Raw genomic sequence first — 21,854 nt, forward strand, 5'->3', positions numbered from 1 at the left:
CTGGGGATCCAAAGGTGAATGAAAAACAAGATCTTGGTTCAAGTAGGGTTTACATTTTAGATGGAGGTGAAAAAAAGGGATTAAATTTATTTAAAAAAATAGTAGTTTTTGGGACGCCTGGGTGGCTCAGTTGGTTAAGCATCCGACTTCGGCTCAGGTCATGATCTTGCAGTTTGTGAGTTCGAGCCCCACATCAGGCTCTGTGCTGATAGCTCAGAGCCTGGAGCCTGCTTTGGATTCTGTGTCTCCTCCTCTCTCTGCCCCTCCCATGTTCGTGCTCTTGTCCCTCTCTGTCTCTCAATAATAAATAAACATTTAAAAAATTTAAAAAAAATAGTTTTGAAGAGCATGAGAAAAAGGCTATTATAACAGATAACTACTTTAGGGAAAAGGGCATTATTTTTAATTGGATGAGATTAAATATGAAGGATAAAAGGACAGCCATAGAAAAATTGGAGAGAAGGACATATCAGACAAAAGGAATAACATGTTCAAACGCTTCAAGAAAGGTTTGACATATATGAAGATGGGAAGCATGATAGTATATAATTTGTCAGGAATAAGTGAGGATCAAGTTGGAGAGGGAGGTTGTATGAGGTCATATAGGACTTTAGAGGCCTTGACAAGAGCTTAAATAGTCTCAGTAAAATTGAGATTCATTGAAGGGTTTTGAAAGAGGACAACACCTATTGATTTATATTTTTAAGAAGTTACTGCTAGCTGGTATATGGTAGAGAATTGAAGGACAGCATTTGCTGATGAAAGCAATTGAGAGGAAACCATCGCAGAAGAGGTCGTTGTGATTAAATTAGTGTGATGCCAGCATATATGAAATACACCTATATAAAATATGTGTGAAATATATTTTAGGGGTACAATATATAGAACTGGGTATACAGAATATATATAATTTGATCTGTTAGGAAGGGATGGTACGAGGATGCAACCAGTTAAGAGGAGGAGTCAGAGTAGGTTGAGGGGAGGCGAGACCCTGAGAACTGGGTATGGAGAATAGCAGGAATGTCCTTTCACTATAATTTGAGCAGAGAAAAGGAATTAGAATTTAGGTACCGGGTCATGTGTAGATTTGGTGGAGGTGACATGAGGTAGTAATTGTCCCATGATTTTAGAAAGTTTATAATTGGGGCGCCTGGGTGGCTCAGTCGGTTGAGCGTCCGACTTCAGCTCAGGTCACGATCTCACGGTCCGTGAGTTCGAGCCCCGCGTCGGGCTCTGGGCTGATGGCTCAGAGCCTGGAGCCTGCTTCTGATTCTGTGTCTCCCTCTCTCTCTCTGACCCTCCCCCGTTCATGCTCTGTCTCTCTCTGTCTCAAAAATAAATAAACGTTAAAAAAAAATTTAAAAAAAAAAAAAAAAAAGAAAGTTTATAATTGTTACAGGAGTCATGGTCATCAGCGTGAGATCCGGGGTCAAGGAGGTATGACGTATGGGTGGTGATGAAGTATAAAGCAGGGAAGAGGACAGGGCACGCTCCATTGTGATTCACCTACTAGGAAGTGTGACCCATTGGGCAAGTCTGTGAACTTGTAGGACTTGACTATACGCAAATGAAGCTAATAATATCTTCCCAACATCCAGAAGTCCTAGAAAAGACTTCCAGTTAGCATGGCTAACTACACACATACAAATAAATCATAAGTGGTAATTTATATAACGATAAATGTAAATAAATCAATAAGCTAATTAAAATCTGAGTTTGAAGTACACATTAGTTTCTCCAACGTTTTCAGTATATCAGGTCTATATTCAATAAAAAAAATTCTGCTAAACTCTTTTTTTCCTCCAATGAAAAATATTTTGCCAAAATGTGCTCTATTTGTATTTTGTAAAAATTGTTATTTTCTTAGGCAGTAATTTTTTTTTAATGTTTATTTTTGAGAGAGAGAGAGAGAGAGTGTGAGCGGGGGAGGGGCAGAGAGAAAGGGAGACACAGAATCCTAAGCAAGTTCCAGGCGCTGAGCTGTCAGCACAGAGCCCAACGCAGGGCTTGAACTCACAAACTGTGAGATCATGACCTGAGCTGAAGTCAGACACTTAACCAACTGAGCCATCCGGGCACCCCATCTTAGGCAGTAATTTTTTAATGAAAGGCAGTAAGTGGGAGAAAAGGTACAGGTATTCAGAGAAAAATTAATATGCAGAAAAATAAATTATGGAATGTCCAGGAGAAATGTGCACTTTGATAAACATCTGAAACATAAGCTCTCCATTAGTATTTACATAGAGCAGAAAGATCGATCACAATTGAACATGATCTGATGTGAAGGAATTGTTATTTTAAATATTTCATGTCTTTTAGAAAATCCAACCTTTATAAAGAAAACTTTTTTTGTTGGTATAGTTAGAGACATAAGTATTAGCTAACAATAAACTACTCTTGTAGAGTTTATTGATTAGAACCACCTTACCTTTTCATTGAGTTAATCTGTTGCTTTTTCATTTTAAATGTTTGGCATTTCCTTTAGTAGAGAATGGGTATCATTTCCAGGATGCTGACAGAGTGTCCCAGTTTACTTCTTTCTGAAAGCCACAATTTTACACTCGGAAGAGTCAGCAATTCCATGATGCTAATACCAAATTTGGGTTAAAAATACCTTTTTGCATACACATGAAATCCTCCTTAGCACTGGACTGGAAATAGAGTGAGATGCTTTCTCAGAAAAACAAGCTATTCTCAACTGCTACCCATCTCCAGAATCACACAAGAGCGGCCTTCAAAGTTGGTGAGAACATTTCATCTGAAAGGGTGATTCATGCCTTGACTATTTCAAACCAGTGAGATATGTACTACCGATTGTCATTTCCTGAGTTCTTTTTATTATTCAAGTGAATAATAAATGGATGCAAGTACATTTTGCCTAATGAAACTTCCAGAACTCTGTTTTAAAAACTCTGAGACAAATAATTTTAAATTTCATTTTATATCATGCATTTAATACATCCAGGGGAAAAAGTCTTTAGATATCATTGGCAATACAAAATGTCACGGATTTGGGCACCCTACGTAATTATAGGAAAAAGAGTTGAGAAAAAGATAATACATGGGGTGCCTGGGTGGCTCAGTCAGTTGAGTGTCTGTCTCTAGATTTCAGCTCATGTCACGGTCTCCTCTAGGGGTTTCGGGGGTAATGGACCAAGCCCATGTGCTGCGTGGGGCTGTGTTAGGTGCGATGTCTACTTAAGGGTCTCTCCCTCTAGCCCTACCTACCACACCACTGACACTCTCTGTAAAATGATAATAATAATAATAATAATAATAATAATAATAATAATATATTCTGTGCATGCACATAAGTATCCTATACCATATATTATTCTCTGTATATTTACATACATTTACATTCAGATAGCATGTGTGTGTGTGTGTGTGTGTGTGTGTGTGCGTGCACATGTATACACACACACACACAATCTGGAAAAATGACATAATTGATGACTGTCACCTGAAACATTTAAGGGAAGGCGTGTAGACTTAGTTTCTAGTATTTTGAAGGGTTTCAGAACAACAAAGGGCTATAACATCAGAGGCATTTTTAAAGTCACAAAAGGTGACTGGAGAAAGAGGTGCATGAGGACTGGAACACATTGAGGAGATTGGAATGATCAGAAGAATAAAGAATGGCAGAAGGAAGAAATAGGGTGTTTAGAAATAACAATAATACTAATAAAATAATTTTAAAAAGAGTTGAAAATAGGAAAACAGAAGAAGGAACTGTGGACTGACCTGTGTACCTCCAAATTTCCTACGTGGAAACCCTAACCCCCAGAGTGATGGTATTTGGAGAAGGGCCTTTGAGTAGGAAATTCGATTTAGATAAAGTCGTGACGGTGGGCGCTCATATGAGAATAGTTGACCTTATAAGAACAGACACCTGAGAGCTTGCTCTCTGCCATATGAGGACACAGCGAATGACCATCTGTAAGCAGGAAGAGAAAGGAGAGCACTTGCCAGATAACTGAATTGGTCAGCACTTTGATCTTGGACTTACCAGCCTCTAGAACTATGAGCAAAAAATTCCTATTGTTTAAGCCCCACAGTCCATGGAATTTTGTTGTGTCTGCCCAAGTTAACTAACACAGGAGCAAATAAAAATTTGGAGGGATAAGACTGAATGATGAAGGACAAAAGAGAAAAGATATGCAGTGTGGCAGGACATAAAGACAGAAGCAGGACTGAAAACAAATTAATCTTGAGACAATAAAGACAAGGAAGATTCAGACTGCTGTTATTGATTTATAGAGAGCTTAGAGATCTAATTTTATGTAAAAAATGTGTTGTACAGTAAAATCACATACTACATTTACATTAAGAAAGGTCTATGTCTGTATTATATCTCTATGCACATATATGTTCATGCATGATTTATAGATGTATACAAAAAGACTGATGGATAAAAGTTCTAATTTCGGGATACTTCAGCTGAGTAGGGGAGGAAGAAGGGGAAAGGTTGGTAATCTTACCAGTCTACTTGTTATACTGAGCACCTACCATTTAAAGAATTAATAGAAAGAATATAAATCAGAAAAGCAAACATTTAAGAGGAAAATGAAATGTCACTTGATTAGGTGCCAGGGACGGACACGTGATCCAGAGTAGGTTCTGCCCCTGGGTGGCCAGCCAGGGACTTTGAGAGCAAATCACAGAACTCAGATCACGAATGTGGAAGCTCAGATAAACAATTTTTTCCCAGTGCTTGCAAGATTACCAGACAGCTAGATTAGGGGAGACTGGTGTGTGTTACTCATTTGTCTTCTCTTCCTGCTCTGTAAACATTCATGTGCAGGTGGGCAGGTCAATCGTCACTATGAGAACCACAGGCTGAATAGGGTAACCAGGTAAGAGTAAATGATATGTCTGGGACATTTCAAAGACTGAACAAAACTTGTAATTAGCCACTTACTACTAGAAGATATGCTTTACTCCATTCTTTTCGTTTTTATACATTTGAAATATGTTCAACATTTTTCTGTGAACATTCTCACGAATGTTATGCTTTAAACATGAGGAAGAGCCATTCAGAATGGGAGGCTAAGTAACTTTTTCCCTACTTAAGAGTCATCTCATTCAGTTATTTAAAAAATAGATCAGTAAAAAAACACAGATTTCCATATTCTCATTCTAAATCCATCTTTGTTAGTCATACCAGGTTATATCTTTATACCCTCTAAGCTATGGAATGGCCTTTCATGGTGAAGTTTGCCTTTTATAAAATGGTATTGCTCAAAAGTTGAATGTTTCCTACTCTGAAAGTAAAAAAAGCGGGGGGCGGGGAGAGGTGGTTTACTCTGCTACACATTCCATTTTTTTTTTTTACTTAATTTGTAAGTTGCTGTTTGTATTGTTACATAAATGAGTAAATTACCTAAAAGAGCTGTACAAAAAATTTGACACTCTTTAAATCATATTTGGACACAGGAACCAAAAGTCCAGTAGGCTCCTATTAATAGAAGTACAATGTACTTGTTGGGGACAATAAAGTACACATTAGGTAAGATACATTGTTTTCTTCAATTAGGGGTAATTATACTTTACATTCTGCTTTAAAAAACATTCTTCAGGTTTGATATGATTTTTTGCAACAATTTATAGTGTTGAGCAATATAACAATCTCAGGTTAATGGTATCATTATTATATACTCAACAATATTCTATGCCTTTATTCTCAGAAAAATTCAAATGATTTATTTATAAAAGGCAAAACTTAACACACCTCCTTAGGCTTGCTATATCAGTTTCCCATTGCTTCTGCAACAAAGTACCATGATTTTAGTGGCTTCCAACATTACAAAGTTATTATCTTATAATTCTATAGGTCAGAAGTCTGAAATGAGTCATAACTGCCCTAAAATAAAAGTGTCAGTGTGGCTACATTCCTTTCTAAAGGCTCTAGGGGAGAACCCTTGCCTTCTTCCACATTCTAGCAGCTTCCCATATTGCACTTAGTGCTCTGCCTTCTTCCTGTGTATCCCTAGCCAGCAATTGGAATTCTTTGCAAATGTCATCATCTGTTCTCCCTTATGCCTCCCTTTTCTACTTCCTTTTATTGTTATTATTATTGGGGGGGGGGGAGGGTCAAAGAGAGAGGGAGAGAGAGAATCCTAAGCAGGCTCCATGCCTAGTGTGGAGCCCAATGTGGGGCTCCATTTCATGACCGTGAGATCATGACTTGAGCTCAAATCAAGAATGGGATGCCTCTAATTGACTGAGCCACCCAGGCGCCCCCCTTTTCCACTTGTAGTACCCTGTGATTACAGTGGGCCTCCCTGGATAATCTAGGATCATCTCCCCATTTTAGATTAGCTGATTAACACACTCAATTCTATCTACATCCTTTTTTTTTAAGTTTATTTATTTATTTTGAGAGAGCACTGCACGCAAATGGGAGTGAGGCAGAGAGAGAGAGAGAGAGGGAGAGAGTCCCAAGCAGGCTCCGCACTGCTTGGAGGTGCCTGGCCTGGGGTTGGAATTCACAAACCATGAGATCATGACCTGAGCCAAAATCAAGGGTCAGAGGCTTAGCCCACTGAGCCACCCAGGTGCCTCCCCATCTACATTCTTAATCTTCCTCTGTCATCTAACATATTCACAGGATCCAGGAATTAGGACTGAGTATCTTTGGGAACTGTTATTCTGCCCACCACATTAGCCTTCCACGTGGCGACACACAACACTTATACAAATTTTTATATTTTTCAAGGTATTATTGTAATTTCCCTCATAAAACTGACTTTTCAAAGTTAAGCACTTCATTTATCTGAGATTATAAACATTTTAAGTGAAGCTTTGTTGATAAAGTGCTAGTTAATCAAGCTGATTATCTGTTAGATTAAGAAAAAGAAGTGGCTCCCCTGGGTGGCTCAGTTGGTTAAGCATCCGAATTTGACTCTGGTCATGATCTCCTGAGTTCGAGCCCCGCCCCCCCCCCCCCCCCCCACCATTGGGCTGTGCTGACAGATTCTGTGTCTCCCTCTTTTCGCCCCTTCCCTGCTCATTTTATGTATCTCTCTCTCTCTCAGTCTCAAAAATAAATAAACATTAAAAAATATTAATAAAAAAAAGGGCAATTGGGGCGCCTGGGTGGCGCAGTCGGCTAAGCGTCCGACTTCAGCCAGGTCACGATCTCGCGCTCCGTGAGTTCGAGCCCCGCGTCAGGCTTTGGGCTGATGGCTCGGAGCCTGGAGCCTGTTTCCGATTCTGTGTCTCCCTCTCTCTCTGCCCCTCCCCCATTCATGCTCTGTCTCTCTCTGTCCCAAAAATAAATAAAAAATGTTGGAAAAAAAAATTAAAAAAAAAAAAAAAAAATTTAAAAAAAAAAAAAAAAGGGCAACTGGGCGGCTCATTCGGTTAGTCATCTGACTCTTGGTTTCAGCTCAGGTCATGATCTCAAGGTTCATGGGTTCAAGCCCTGCTTCAGGCTCTGTGCTGATAGTATGGAACTTGATAGGGATTCTGTCTCCCTCTCTCTCTGCTCTCCCCCTGCTTGCTCTCCACCTCTCTCTCTCTCTCTCTCTCTCTCTCTCTCTCTCTCTCAAAAATAAACAAGCATTAAATTTTTTTAAAAAATAAAAGAAACAGAATGTTATTTGTTGTATGTGTATGCACATGTGTTCACATTTATGAATCTTAGAATAGTTGATGAAAAAAAGCTTTAATTGTTGTGAGCATCATTGATAAAAATACACTAATATAATAATCTTGCATATTTGCTCCAAGATAAGTTTCATTATTTGATAGTCACGTTAAACTTGCAGCTACAACTGTAGATTCATATCTGGGTTCTTTATACAGCTCACCTGCATTTCAAAGGCTGAACGTAAATCACAAGCAGGATAGCAATGTAAAAACATACAGTTCCTTAATTGGAATATTGGCTATAGGAAATTTCATCTACTTTTTAAAATACTTACAGAATAAAAAATATAGAATAATTTGTAGAATTATTTGTAGAATAATTTTGGGTTGGAAAAAAGCAAAAGATTCAGTCATTAGTAAATTATATATATTTATATTACATATTTGTCAGATCTAAAAGGCAATAATTGTAGGGGCACCTTGGTAGGTCAGTCGGGTAAGTGAGCAGCTTCAGCTCAGGTCATGATCTCACGGTTTGTGGGTTCAAGCCCTGCATCAGGCTCTGCGCTGACAGCTCAGAGCCTGGAGCCTGCTTTGAATTGTGTCTCCCTCATTCTCTGCCCTTTCCCTGCTCCCACCCTGTCTCTCTCAAAAATAAATAAATATTTTAAAAAATTTTAAAAAGCAACTATAATGAATAAAGTCCTTCAAAGATGGACATTTTTAATTAAGGAAATTACTTCTTAAAACTTATAATTAAAATGTCCAAAATGCATATGTTTATATGTTTTTGGGAGTTTCCATTTCCATAATATAAGAGGTTCTTCAAGACGGTCTCTTCCTTGAAATCATCACTTGTTGAGTGGAGTTTCTTCCTCCCTCTTCAGCTTCTGCTTCTCAACCTGGTGTTCTGGTGTTTCTTCATTTCCCATCCTATCTGTGTCAGGTTGCCTCAGGTTCTGGCCTTGTGATTTACCTCTTTTCATTCATATCCACTCCCTTCATTTTAAATGCAGTCTGTGGAGGGTGGCTCCTGATTTCCTACCGGCAGCCTATGGATCGCTCTCCCCTGAATCCCACATTTGTGTATTCAGCAGACTCCACACCCTACTTAGACATTTCTATCAAAAAATATACATAGTTCTTCATATCTAACTGCCTGTCCCCCTTCCCCTGCCAAACTTTGTGCAGCTCAATTCTTTCCCTTCTTAGAGATAGGAACTACATTCTCCTTTTTTTTTTTGTTTTTGTTATGCTTATTTAAATAATCTCTATTATTCAAAGCCCCGTGGGGCTTGAACTCATGAACCTGAGATCAAGAGTCACAAGCTCTTCCAACTGAACCAGTCAGGTGCCCCAGCAACTACATCCTTCTAATTGTGCAAAATGCAGCAAACAAAAGTTATCCTTTACCCTCACTGTCCCCCACTTCCCCTAATACCCTATACAGTGTCAAGTCCTGGTAGCTTTAATTTCAAGATACACCTGTTTTCCCCACCTCCATTGCTTTCTCTCTCCTACAAGTCGCCATCTTTTCTCCTCCAAATTATTGAAATAATTCTACAACTGGCCTCTGTTTCTGTCTACTTGCAACCATGTGGCCGGAGTTCTTTGTTGAAATATAGCAGATTAGTCACCTTAATCCCATCTGTATTCTTCATCTTTCTTTACCACCTAACATGACAGATATCAAATTAAGTCATTTCTCTGATCAGAAATATCTAAGACTACCCCAAATGTCCTAGGAAAAAAATACAAAGTCTATGTACTAATCTACACAATCTATACACAATCTGGTTTCTATGATCTCTTTTTTTATTTTTTAATGTTTCTTTATTTTTGAGAGAGAGACAGAGACAGAATGTGAGCTGAGGAGGGGCAGAGAGAGAAGGAGACACAGGATTCGAAGCTGCTCCAGGCTCTGAGCTGTCAGCACAGAGACTGATGTGGAACTCAAACCACGAACCAAGAGATCATGACCTGAGCCAAAGTCGGACACTTAACCGACTGAGCCACCCAGGCGTCCCATGGTGATCTCTTAATGGTATCTCCTTCTATGCTCCATTTCTGTTACTTCATGCCAGCTCTTCTAGCCTTCTTGTTATTCTTCTCTGGGCCCTGAATGTTTCTCCCCACTTCTGTACTTGCTTTCCCCCCGCCCCTGGGGGGTTATCAGATATCAATACTGTCCATAACCATAATTCCCCCAAGGCTTTATTCAAAGTCATCTTCTTAGTGAGGGCTTATAAGCCATAAAAGCCAAAATATAAACTGCCATTTATTTCTCCAAAACTTTTATTCCACATCCCACTTTTATTCCCCCCCCCCTTAATAATGGTATTTTCTACAATATATTATTTCCCTTGTAAAACATCCCTCTTCTAAAATAGAATGCAACCTCCATAAATGAATTTAACATTTAATACAGTAAAATATAATCTAGTATTTAACATGGCTATTTTTACTTTAAAAATATGATAAATCATCTTAAAAGTAGAATTTCAATTATCAGAATTGAAAATCTTACTGAATAATCTTTTGGATTATAGAACCAATCAGCAATAAACAGGTTCTCTATAAAAGCAACAAAATTGCATGAAGCTAAAATAATCTGTTTATATTTTCATGGTTCATTTAATGATATCACATGAAGGCTAAAGATACTAATTACACATGTTTAAATATATAAATAGTACAGAAAAATTGGAAGATACACATTTTGTCTCAATACATTATCCAACTCAGTGGTTGTAGGTTAAGTGTCTGACTCTTGATTTTGGCTCAGGTCATGTTGTCACGGTTCATGAGATAGAGCCCCAGTGGGAGGCCCCACTGTCACTCTCTATAGCTCAAAATAAATAAACTTTAAAAAAATCAAAATGTAAATAAATTATAAAATTTTGTATTGAGTTGAATATTCAGGTTCCATCAATTTGTCATTTTGGGATTGATCTGAATTCTTAAGCTTAACTTCTTGAATGATTTCTTAATTTTTTAATACTTTGTATTGTTTCCTATTGGTTTATTCCCACAATTGGCATGTAAGGAAGTCCGCCTTTTCCCCCCACTGGCCATGGACTGAAAGTTGCTTTTCAAAGTTGGTATATTAATTTTCACTTCCACAAGGGAAAACTATAAATAAGAGTTTTATCACACCTTTGCATCTTGGTTTCGAGATGGTTGGTTTCAAAAATTATTTGTATTATGATGATCCAATAGGTTAAAATGGCATTGAGCCTTCATTTAAATCCCACTGATGACTGTGAGGTTAACGCAGCAGATATTTTTATTTAAAATACTTGTGGTATCAGGTAGACTGAAAATAACTGGGTCAAGTGAAATTGCCAGTCACACCAGATTGTGCATAGTTATATAGAAATCATATATATTGTCCCAAGGGCATAAATATAATGACAATGAAAATCTATTTGAAGATCCTTATGATCACAGAAACAGAAGTAAAATGGAAAGGATAGTTGAATTCCTTTTTTGTCAGTGGAGGTACCTGCAAAGTCCAAATTCATTTTACTGGCAATTCATCTATTACATCCCATTCACTGTGAGTGAAATTTTAGATAAGGCATAGTCTAAGGGAGCTCAGTTAAGTGAAATACTTGCTTTATTCAATATTTCACTCAAATACGTGTAGGGATTGAGCTCTGTTCATTTTATTCTCAGATTACCAAGAAGTTTCCTAAATTGATGTAGCCACAGTGTAGAAGTGTACATATCAGAATTTTCTGGAATCTACAGAAGCAACATCCAGACATATCAGGATACACTACAGTGAATATTCTTAAACCTGCTCTTACATTTCCCTGAAGCCCATTTCTTTTCCTGAAAATCTCTTCCAGGAACATATGCCACACTTAAAAGTCAAAACACTAACAGCAATGATAGAGATACTGAATTATTTACTTTGTTTTGACCTTCTCTTTACTATTAAAAAACATTATAATAGAGGATTACTTAAATGAATGATAATAATCCATACAATCATATGCGATAGTCAAAATGTATACTCTCACTATGGCAGGGACGTCAACCAATGTGAAATCACCCTGATCTAATAAGAAGAGAAAGCTGTACACAAATGTGTGTCCCTAACATTGAACTAGAGTTAAATGCCAGATCTGTGCATAATGGTCTACTGGATTATTGCTAAATATTCATGAATTCTCTATAAATGCACATGGAACAGTGAACACACTATAAAATTAGTTGGGTATAATATTGAGCTGTGTTTATTGTATCTGTATGCATATGCTTATATGAATGCATACATCTGTGAGTAAATGCATCTTTAAATTTAAATCTCTATTTTAGAATTATATGTAGATATCCACATGAATCCATTCATTAAAAATCACTTTGAAAATACATACCAAATTGGTAGTAACTGTTAAATGGATTTTATTGAAGAGTAAAGTTCAAGATGCATTCTAGATTTCACATTTCTGTATTTTTAAGCAAATTATAAATGTAGATAATATGGGCAAGGATGGAAATGAGAGAATAAGGAGGTTTGTCTATAACTTAAATCACATTTCAAAATGAAGATGTTTTATTTAATCCATAAAAAAATAAGAATACTGACATTTGTACAAATGAGAAAAGGGGGAGAGAGAGAGAGAGAGAGAGAGAGAGAGAGAGAGAGAGAGAGAGAGAGAGAAGCCAACAGACTGTTAATTATAGAGAACAGAATGATGGTTACCAGAGGGGCAGAGGTGGGGGGATCGGTTAAATAGGTGATGGTGATTAAGGAGTGCCCTAGTAATGAGCACCGGGCATTGAATCAACACTATATTGTACTATATTGTACATCTGAAACTAATATTACACTGTATGTTAACTAACTGGAATTGAAATAACAAAACAAAAATACTGCCATTTCTTACAGATAATCTTTAACCACAATAGCTGGAAGATTTAGCATGATGAGTCAATTCTCGTCAAACAAATCATCAAAGACATTGAACCTATGATAATTTACTAAGGTTGGTACAGATCTTTATAGACTGCAACCCATTTTAACACCTTGTATTATTTGATTCTCATGCCTATTCCTATCTCCTTTTGCAGACGAGGAAAAAATGGCCTATATACAAGGGACATTAACACAAGTAATCAAGGTCAGGATCAAATTCTTCTATGTCTCCAAATCATTAAGCTCAATATTTTTTTATCGTGCCACACATCACCACCTATTAAGAACTATGCTTTTAAAATCAAAATGTTTTCCTTTTACTTCTGGACACTTCTAACATTATAAACTACTCCAAGCGCATGGAATTACTAGACTGAATACCCACTCCTGACATTCCAAACATATACATACTCCAAAAAAAAAATAATAATAATAATAAGCAAAAGCTATTATAGAAGAGAATCAGTATCTTGAATTGACTTATAATTTATATTAAAGGCTCATATGAAACAAAAATTAAGTGAAATGTGCCTTCAACCTCCACGTGTACATTTGCTTTTTCTCATTTTGTATTTTCTTTTGTTCCTACAAATGATAGCATATGATAACACAGCCCAATCTTTCAGTTCATAGAAAAAGTAATACTGCTAACACAAACTTCCACAGTTCATGTTAGGGACTTAATGAAACACCTAAAATTTGAAATCCATCCCAAGCAAGAGAAGAGGAATCATCACAGAGCATCCAAAATGAACTATACATGGGCAGTTGCCCACTCAAATCATATATTGGATGACCCTTTTCTGCACACAGTCTTTAGGTTTTTCTACAGCAGTGGTTTTCAACGAGACAGGGGTGCAAGTCGCCCCCCCCCCCAAGGAAATAGTTAACAATGCCTGCAGATATTTTTGGTTGTCACGATCTGGAGATGCTGCTACTGGCATTGTGTGGGTAGAAAACAGGGATGCTGCTTGGCATCCTACAAAACACAGGACAGCCTCCCGAACCCATAAGAATTATACAGCCTACCATATCAACAACACCAAGGTTCAGAACCCCTTCCCTAGCGGCTCTTGGGTGGCTCAGTTGGTTAAGCTTCCGACTTGGGCTCAGGTCATGATCTTGTGGCTCACAAGTTCGAGCCCTGGGGCAGGCTCTGTGCTGACAACTCAGATCCTGGAGCCTGCTTAGGATCCTGTGTCTCCCTCTCTCTCTGCCCCTCCCCTACTCGTGTTCTCTCAAAAATAAACATTTAAAAAAAATTCATAGAAGACTTTACCTAAAATATAGTTCTGTAGGCACGTATACTGCAACAATATGAACGGCAGATATTATGCAAATTAAAAAGTTTGAAATCCTCCACTTATTAAAATAAAAAAAAGCAAAACAGCATCTCACATACTTGCAGTCTTTAATCTCTCAATTTTTCCTCTAACTTTTCACTCGACTACACTGTATCGAATACAGGGATTTGAGATCAGTAAACCTTTTTTAGGTCAATAAGTTCAATATGTTTTATCCTAAATCTATTGAAAAGTATATGCATGTCCAGATTCTAAAGGATGATTATATCAGGTTGCAAATATCTCAGGTTTACTTCAAATTTCTAATCATCAACAAGACAAATACAGGACACGTGTGAGATACACGCTGTGGAAGTGTAGTTTGTATTCATCAGACCACAAAAATCAACACGAAGCACAATAACGATATTTATATAGGTCAATAAAAAGCACCATATATTTACTATATATAGCACCCTTCGTCTAAAGAATTTATGAAGTTGGGCTGACTCATTCATTCTCATGATTCCATTTTATCCATCTGAAATAGAGCATCAGGAGGAATAATTTCCAATTGCCCAACATACAGATTTTATTCAAGCACCGGTTGGTATTGACCACGTTTGCAACTGTGATAGTCAATTATATTCAACATGCTATAATTGACAGAGTTATAGCTAGAGTTTCCCAGCTCTTACCTTCTTTCTACTATCATATTTTCCTTTACTATGAAGGGTAATCTTCAGTTGGACATTTCTGTGGCATCTAAAAGAGTGAATCCTCATTTTCTACCTCTCACTCTTGGCAGGAAATCAGACTTCACCGTTGGCATCATTTTTTTTTTTTGTCTTTTCCCTTCTTACGTTAGCTATGTCTGTGAAAATCATCAGTATTATGGTTTATAAAATACTTATCCAACAAGGCATTAAATGAATGTGTTATTAAGAGAATGAGTGGGCTGACCTACACTAGGTTAATTAATTATCAAGAAACCCAGAATTAACTACCTAACAGGAGGCTGGAAAGAAACCAGCATCATGATTGGTGCTTGGACCGGCGTGTTAGAGCACAGAACTAATTCTCTACCAGGATCGTATCCCGCGTTCCCCTCCCACATCGAGCCAGATACACCAGAGATCTAATCTGGACTTCAAACTCTTGATTTAGAATATTTTCTGCAGTAAGACAAGTCCACTAAAATAAAAGAGAACCATTACTGCATAAGGGAAGCCCCCTGCTTTCAGAAATCTGTGGGTGATCTCAGAGTGGAAAATAAAGGTTCCAAAACATTGTCAGAGCTTAAGGTTATTTTATTTATGTGTTTGTTTATTTATTTATTTTACTTTTTTTTTGGCTACACAATAAAATCTTTCTCTGATCTATCTCTCTCAGCTCAAAGCAGTGATGCCATCACCTGAACGAACAGAAGACCATAATAATTTTAGCTAAGAATTTTATTTCAGGATTTCTTGATATCTAGCAGGGAAATAGCAAGGAGCATGTACTCTTGATTGATCTGAAAGTTCATTAAGTACCACAGGATTGATATAAGGAAATACTGTAACAACCAGCCAATAAAATTGTATATTTTCACCTGTTACATGACAGGTTTGCTCAGTTCCACATCCGCACGTACAACACACACACACACACACACACACACACACACACACAGCCATATAAACATGCATAAGGCACAACTTTACCTTGATTTTTAGACGCAAACATTAACAGATATCAGTGTTATTCCCACAGGTTCAAGAAGTTAAGAAAGGTAAATGAATCAGAGTTAGCAACCAGAAGGGCACATACTAAATAAAGTGTGCTGCTAATCACAGGAGCCTACCTAATTCCTTTTTATGCATCATTTATAGTGCCCTTTAAAAGAAGTAAAAGTTTCATCTTAAGCGTTAATAAGCACTTACGGAAGAAATTCAGGGGAAAATAAAGAAGAATGAAAGAGAGAAAAAAGAAAATGAGCGTTGCTCTCCTGCAGCTTCAGACCTCAGCTCTCACGAAATTTTAGAGGATATTGGCAAGGCAATAATTAAAAAGCACTACCAAAATTCCAGTTGCGACGTCCCTGTTTCTATTCTGACAATGCTCCCCCTCACTTTCACAGTTAGACATACGTGACGGCTCAATTTGAGGCCATCACTACTCAAAGGTGCCTTGCGGACTCCTTCCAACTTCTTCGGGGGGCAGGGCGGACCACAGCACCATCCACCGAGAAACATAAACAGACACCCAGCGGGCTTCTTAAGACTCACATTCCATAGGCTCTACGGCAACATTCCTGGGTAAGAAAATTAAAAAAAAAAAAAAAAAAAAAAAATGTATCCCAGCCCCAAGGTTTCCGACGCATCAGCCCCAACTTTCCCGCTCGCCCTAGATCCTGCGAAGCCAATCCGGGAGGAGGATCTCACCAAACACTGGTTTTGACTCAGAACCGGGTAAGCAGCCCCACTGCCCCCCCCCCCAAAAAAAAATAAATAAATAAAATGCAATAGATAGTAACGTCGCTACAGAGTAAAGTGTCGTCTACGGAAGCCTTACCTTGGCTGACTTGCCCCGACTGGCGGAAAGGAACTTAATTTACGAGCAGCAAAGAGGGGACTCCCCCCGCGCTCAGGGCACAGCCACCTCGTCCTCGGAGAGCCCCAGCCTCGGCTCAGCGCTCCTGGAGCCCCGGGCTCCGCGGCTCCGGCTGCTGCAGCTCCCGAGCGCGCCTCTGATTGGCTGGCGGAGCCCGTCCGCCTGATGCTCTCCTCTGCCCGTCTCTCCTCCTTCCTCTCCTCCCCGCTCTCCGGCCGCTGCCTTTCCCTTCTGCTTCTGTCTCCTTCCCCCCCCCCACCCCCCCACATCGTGCAGCTTTGGGGCCGCGCAAATGGACACCCTTTAGAGCCCTCCCTGCAAGGTCAGGTGGAAAGCAATACCCTTAAAAAAAAAAAAAAAAAAAAAAAATTAAACCCCTAGACCAACAGCAGCATCATTAGCATCACCGCTCTTGGGGGGGGGGGGGGGGGAAACACACACACAGGATTCCGAGACGGTGTAGACCCTCCGTTCTCTGCGGGGAGGGGAAACCGGGGGACGGGGCGGGGGGGGGGGGGCGACAAGGGGTTTGACTATATCAGATGGCGTGGGAGTAGACGTTGGGAGGGACCCGGAGGAAAAGCAGCCAGGACAGGCACTGCTGTGGCAGGCGGGTAATAAATTTTCCTATTTCCGTGCAAAGTCGTCACAGCCTGCTAAACATTCAACTGCTGGCTCATTCATCAGTGATCCATAGTCCGGCGGTAGCCGTGAGATTTAGCTTGAGTGATGCCCTTTAATGACTTACCCCAAAGTACTCGAGGCATGGACGGTTTATATGAGATAGAGCGTTCCCTTGGAGGTCAGCATTCTATTTGGAAAGATAAATAGGAAGTCCAGTGCCTCGCCTACCCCCTTTTGCCCGCACCAGGGAAACGCTCTCTCACACTTAAACTTCTCAACTCTAAATTAAAACACTTTGTAAGGTACATAGATTTTGATAACAAGGATTCGGGCCCTGACTGGCGGTATTCAAAATTAATGTGAAATAGCTTCGGCACTTTCCCCCAGCGCAAAGTCACCCACATCCACTCCTTAAGAACATGGGGCATCCTTAAAGGAGTGTAGCAAGGGACTGTAGGAGTTTATCTCAACTGAATGGTTATTCCGAGGGTCACTTTGCAGGTGTATCGAGAATTCCACAAGACCCTCAGACACCGCCTCCAGGAAGACAGCAACATTACTTGCTCCCATCCTATAAATGCTCAGGTTCAGAGATTCAAAGGAACAAAGACATAAACTTAAGAGACGCGGTAGGATGGGGAAAGAGACCCTGTAAAGTCCAGGAGACGTGGATTCAAATCCTGATTCGGACTTTTTTCTATACCCAATGCGTATATGGCGTTTCACTGCTGAGAGGATGCTTCTCTTTAAAATCGAGAAGGCGATCTTTTTTTTTTTTTTTTTAATTTTTTTTCAACGTTTTTTATTTATTTTGGGGACAGAGAGAGACAGAGCATGAACGGGGGAGGGGCAGAGAGAGAGGGAGACACAGAATCGGAAACAGGCTCCAGGCTCCGAGCCATCAGCCCAGAGCCCGACGCGGGGCTCGAACTCACGGACCGCGAGATCGTGACCTGGCTGAAGTCGGACGCTCAACCGACTGCGCCACCCAGGCGCCCCAGAGAAGGCGATCTTGACTTCAGAGGGTCTTTGCAAAGGTTAAATGAAAATCTCTGCCATTGTGCTTAATCCACGAGAAACTTTTAATAAACTTGAGTTCATGTCTAATCATCTCCTTCTTTTGTTCCGCTTCCAGAGAGGTCAAAGAGGTTGAGAAGCAGGTGGTATTTCCAGGAAACGTCTAGTGCCTAAGCTGAGATGTTTTGAGTCAACGAGTTATATTTTACTATCATTATTTAGCTTGAGTGATGTGAAAGTGAAGGGACTTAATTTGGTTTGGGTGTTTGAAGCGATTAAACAAACTAACAGAAACAATGCAAAAAGCATTTGCATTGGACAGTCTCTGGTTGTGAAGGGATTGTGCATTTAAGTGAAAAGTTACTCCTAAGAAAGACGTTAGAAGTCATTTGGCATTTGAAAATTGCCAAAAACTCAACTCAGAGAAAAGTAGAACTGAAACGATAGCATCAGAATAATGAGCCAATGTTCTTTTATGTTTTGTATATCTTCTCTCATGCAGCTTCTGATTTAAATGAGATTTTCCTTGCATAGTAGCCAAACATAAGTTCTTGTTTGTGTTTATTGAAGGAAGTATTGAAAAATTATCCACTTCAAGGTTTTCGGTTTACGAACTCATGGCAGGCAGCACGAGGAAAGGGATTGTTGTGAAAAATAATAGGGGATATAAAGAGGAGTTTGGGGTCTGTAAGAGGTCATGTAATTTAATTTTAAAATTTCACATTATGACATCCTCTAGAGAAGCCAGTTTTTTTAACTGCCTCTAGTTGAGGGAAATAAAATGTTTGCCAGCTTGCTAGTGAAGCTTTTGCTGAGACACCGGCAATGAGCATCCTAGGGATACACTTGAAAATAAGATGTGTTTTCACTAGTCTTCCTTGGTGGTTTTCCCTGGATAAGACCCTAATAAGCACATCTAGTGGCCAGTCATAAGGAAAGCCAACAGGCACTTGCTCCTGAGTGGGATGGCATACGATGGGATTTGTCAGCATCAACAAACAATACAACCCATTTCTAGAAAAAGAATTGATACACCAGGGGAGGATTTGTATCTCTGAGACTGCATCCAGATTAAGGGCTCTAGATTCTCCACAAATCCAATGATGTAATGTATGCTGGATTTCAATGGTTTCCAAAATTTCATACCTGAAACTATGCCAACCTTCTCTCGCCATAGAAAGGTGAACCTGTCAGCCGCTAACTGATTCTCTTATATTTTCAGCTTAAAAAGAATAAAGTGAGTAAACCAATGTGGAACACGCTGCCAGGTGGTGGGCAGGTGTTTATTTTCTCCTTATGTCAAAGATTACTTCAAAAAACTGAACAATGCATCAGTCAGCAGAATTTATTACAGAGTTAATCTTTAAACTGAAACCATGGACATTTCTGATCCCAGTCCGCACTGCCGTTACCTTGGGAGAGTTATAAGAATCATTTTCACCAGTGACAGAGAAGCATCAGACACACAATCGATGCTGGTCAGACTATAGAAACTGGAAAGAAAAAATTGTAATGCTAAACTGCGATCATTCTCTGAGAGACAGACTCAGGAAATTGTCTCTTTAGATGTTATCTCATGACTCGATTTTACCTGGAAATTCAGAAGGCTATGCAACATTTTCAAATCTAAAGAAAGAAGGAATAAAAGGAAATGCAAGGATTGCCCTTGTTATAATTCAGCATGTAGAATGGTCAACTGTACAAACTTGTTACTGTGGTTGTTTCTTTTATTATTATTATTATTATCATTATTATTATTATATTATTATTTTTAAATTTATTTATTTAAATTGAAAGTAGTTAATGTACAGTGTAGTATTGGTTTCGGGAGTAGAACCCAGGGATTCATCAGTTACATGTAACACCCAGTGCTCATCCCAAGTGCCATCCTTCATGCCCATCACCCATTTAGCCCATCCCCCCACCTACCTCCCCTCCAGAAACCCTCAGTTTGTTCTATGTATTTAAGAGTCTCTTATAGTTATGTGGATCATATGTAACTGAAATTACTGAAAGTATACTAACATTTAAAAATGATCTGAGTTTTATGTAAACAGAAACAGATGCTGAAAACATGAATCAATACGCAATTTCCTTTACAGCTATTTTCTTTTATGTGTTTGGGTAACGGGTAGCACAGATTGTGCATACCTTTTTAAAAGAAAGAAAACAGATTAATAAAAATATTGTCTCTAATTGTATGATTAAAGATGACCTAATAAAATTAGCCTTTACTCGTGCTATTATCACATTTCAAATTAGGAATTAAAGAGTACTGGGAAAATATTGATATACAACAATGAAGAAGAGTGATCTATCAAAAATATTTCAAACTACATGTATAATTACTTTTAAAAATTAGCACCTCCCTTATTCATAATGATAGTTAGATAAATGAATGCACTTTTTAAGAAAAAATTTTTTCTGGGGTGCCTGGGTGGCTCAGTTGGGTGAGCAGCTGACTTCCTCTCAGGTCATGATCTCACAGCTCAAAGGCCTGTGAGTTCAAGCCCTGCATCAGGCTCTGTACTGACAGCTCAGAGCCTAGAGCCTACTTCCAATTATGTGTCTCCCTCTCTCTCTGTCCGTACCCTGATCTCTCTCTCTCTCTCTCTCTCTCTCTCTCTCTCAAAAATAAACATTAAAAAAATTAAAAAAAAAAAACCCAAGAATTTCTTCAGTCCATGTAAAATATCAAAAACCAATAAGCTTGTTTAGATCTAACAGAACAGAATTGTTAATTGACAAGAAAAAGTAAAACTCCTCAATTTCTTTTTTTATTTTATTTATTTTGAGAGAGAGAGAGAGAGAGAGAGAGAGAGAGAGAGAGAGAGAGAATCCCAAGCAGGCTCTGCATTATCAGCAAGGAGCCCCATGCGGGGCTCTAACTCACTAAATGGGAGATGACCACCTGAACAGAAATAAAGTGCCAGACATTCAACTGACTGAGCTACCCAGGGGTCCTGAACCCCTGAATTTCTATGTATATAGTTTGATTTATATAGATAACTATTGCACTGTAAATGACAGAATGAGGACACTGGTTCCCAGATAAGTGAAAATTTACTAATGGACCCTAGTTTCCCAAGATTAATTTTTGGACAAAAATTACACAAAGTACATAACAGAATTTCTAATTTTTAATGTTTTTATTTTTGGGGGGGAGGGGGAGAGAGAGAGAGCATGATTAGGGGAGGGGCACAGAGAGAGGGAGAGGGAGAAACCCAAGCAGGCTCCCGGCTGCCATCAAAGAGCCCAACGTGGGGCCCAATCCCACAAACTGTGAGATCATGACCTGAGCTGAAACCAGGAGTCAGACGCTTAACTGACTGAGACACCGAGGTGCCCTCATACCAGAATTAAAAAAAAAAAAAAAAAAAAAAAAAAAAGAATCTGAAATAATCTCAGTAAACTTTGCAGGTTTGATGAGAATAAAACAGTACACTAAGACTACAGATGAACATTTCCCAACTTTTGCAACTTGATTAAATATAGAGTCTATAAATTAGAAATCATTGAACTAAAGGTGGAATCTGGCAAAGATAGAAGGTGATTTATTAAAGAGATTAGCAAATCAGTAAGAGAAAAAAATAGTGGGATCACTTTAGTCGGTATAGCATTCATATAAAAGTCACGTCAGCATAACCCCACTGCTTCCTGTGACAGACACAGTAGACTATAATTAGGGGAGATGTATATGACATGATCTTTCTATCTGCCATCATTATATCTTGCACAATTTCATTACAGCCCACATGGAGACGTTTTGATACAATTATTTGGTGTAGCAATTGGTTAGGCATCTGTCTCACGTG

General features: G+C 38.8%; 1 protein-coding gene across 7 annotated transcripts in view; it reads right to left on the bottom strand.

The window, feature by feature from the left end:
* CDH18 (cadherin 18) overlaps positions 1 to 21,854 on the bottom strand; it is a 1,008,661-nt gene that overhangs the window by 474,646 nt on the left and 512,161 nt on the right. The window contains exon 1 of one of the 7 annotated variants that reach the window (XM_058716174.1): positions 16,360 to 16,593. The exons of the other annotated variants lie outside the window; for them this stretch is intronic. The gene's annotated coding sequence lies outside the window, so the exon portion shown is untranslated. Of the gene's footprint in view, positions 1 to 16,359; positions 16,594 to 21,854 lie in introns of those variants that run through there. 7 annotated transcript variants of the gene reach the window in all.

This window comes from Neofelis nebulosa, chromosome 1, assembly GCF_028018385.1.
Source record: "Neofelis nebulosa isolate mNeoNeb1 chromosome 1, mNeoNeb1.pri, whole genome shotgun sequence".
Classification (NCBI taxonomy): Eukaryota; Metazoa; Chordata; class Mammalia; order Carnivora; family Felidae; genus Neofelis; species Neofelis nebulosa.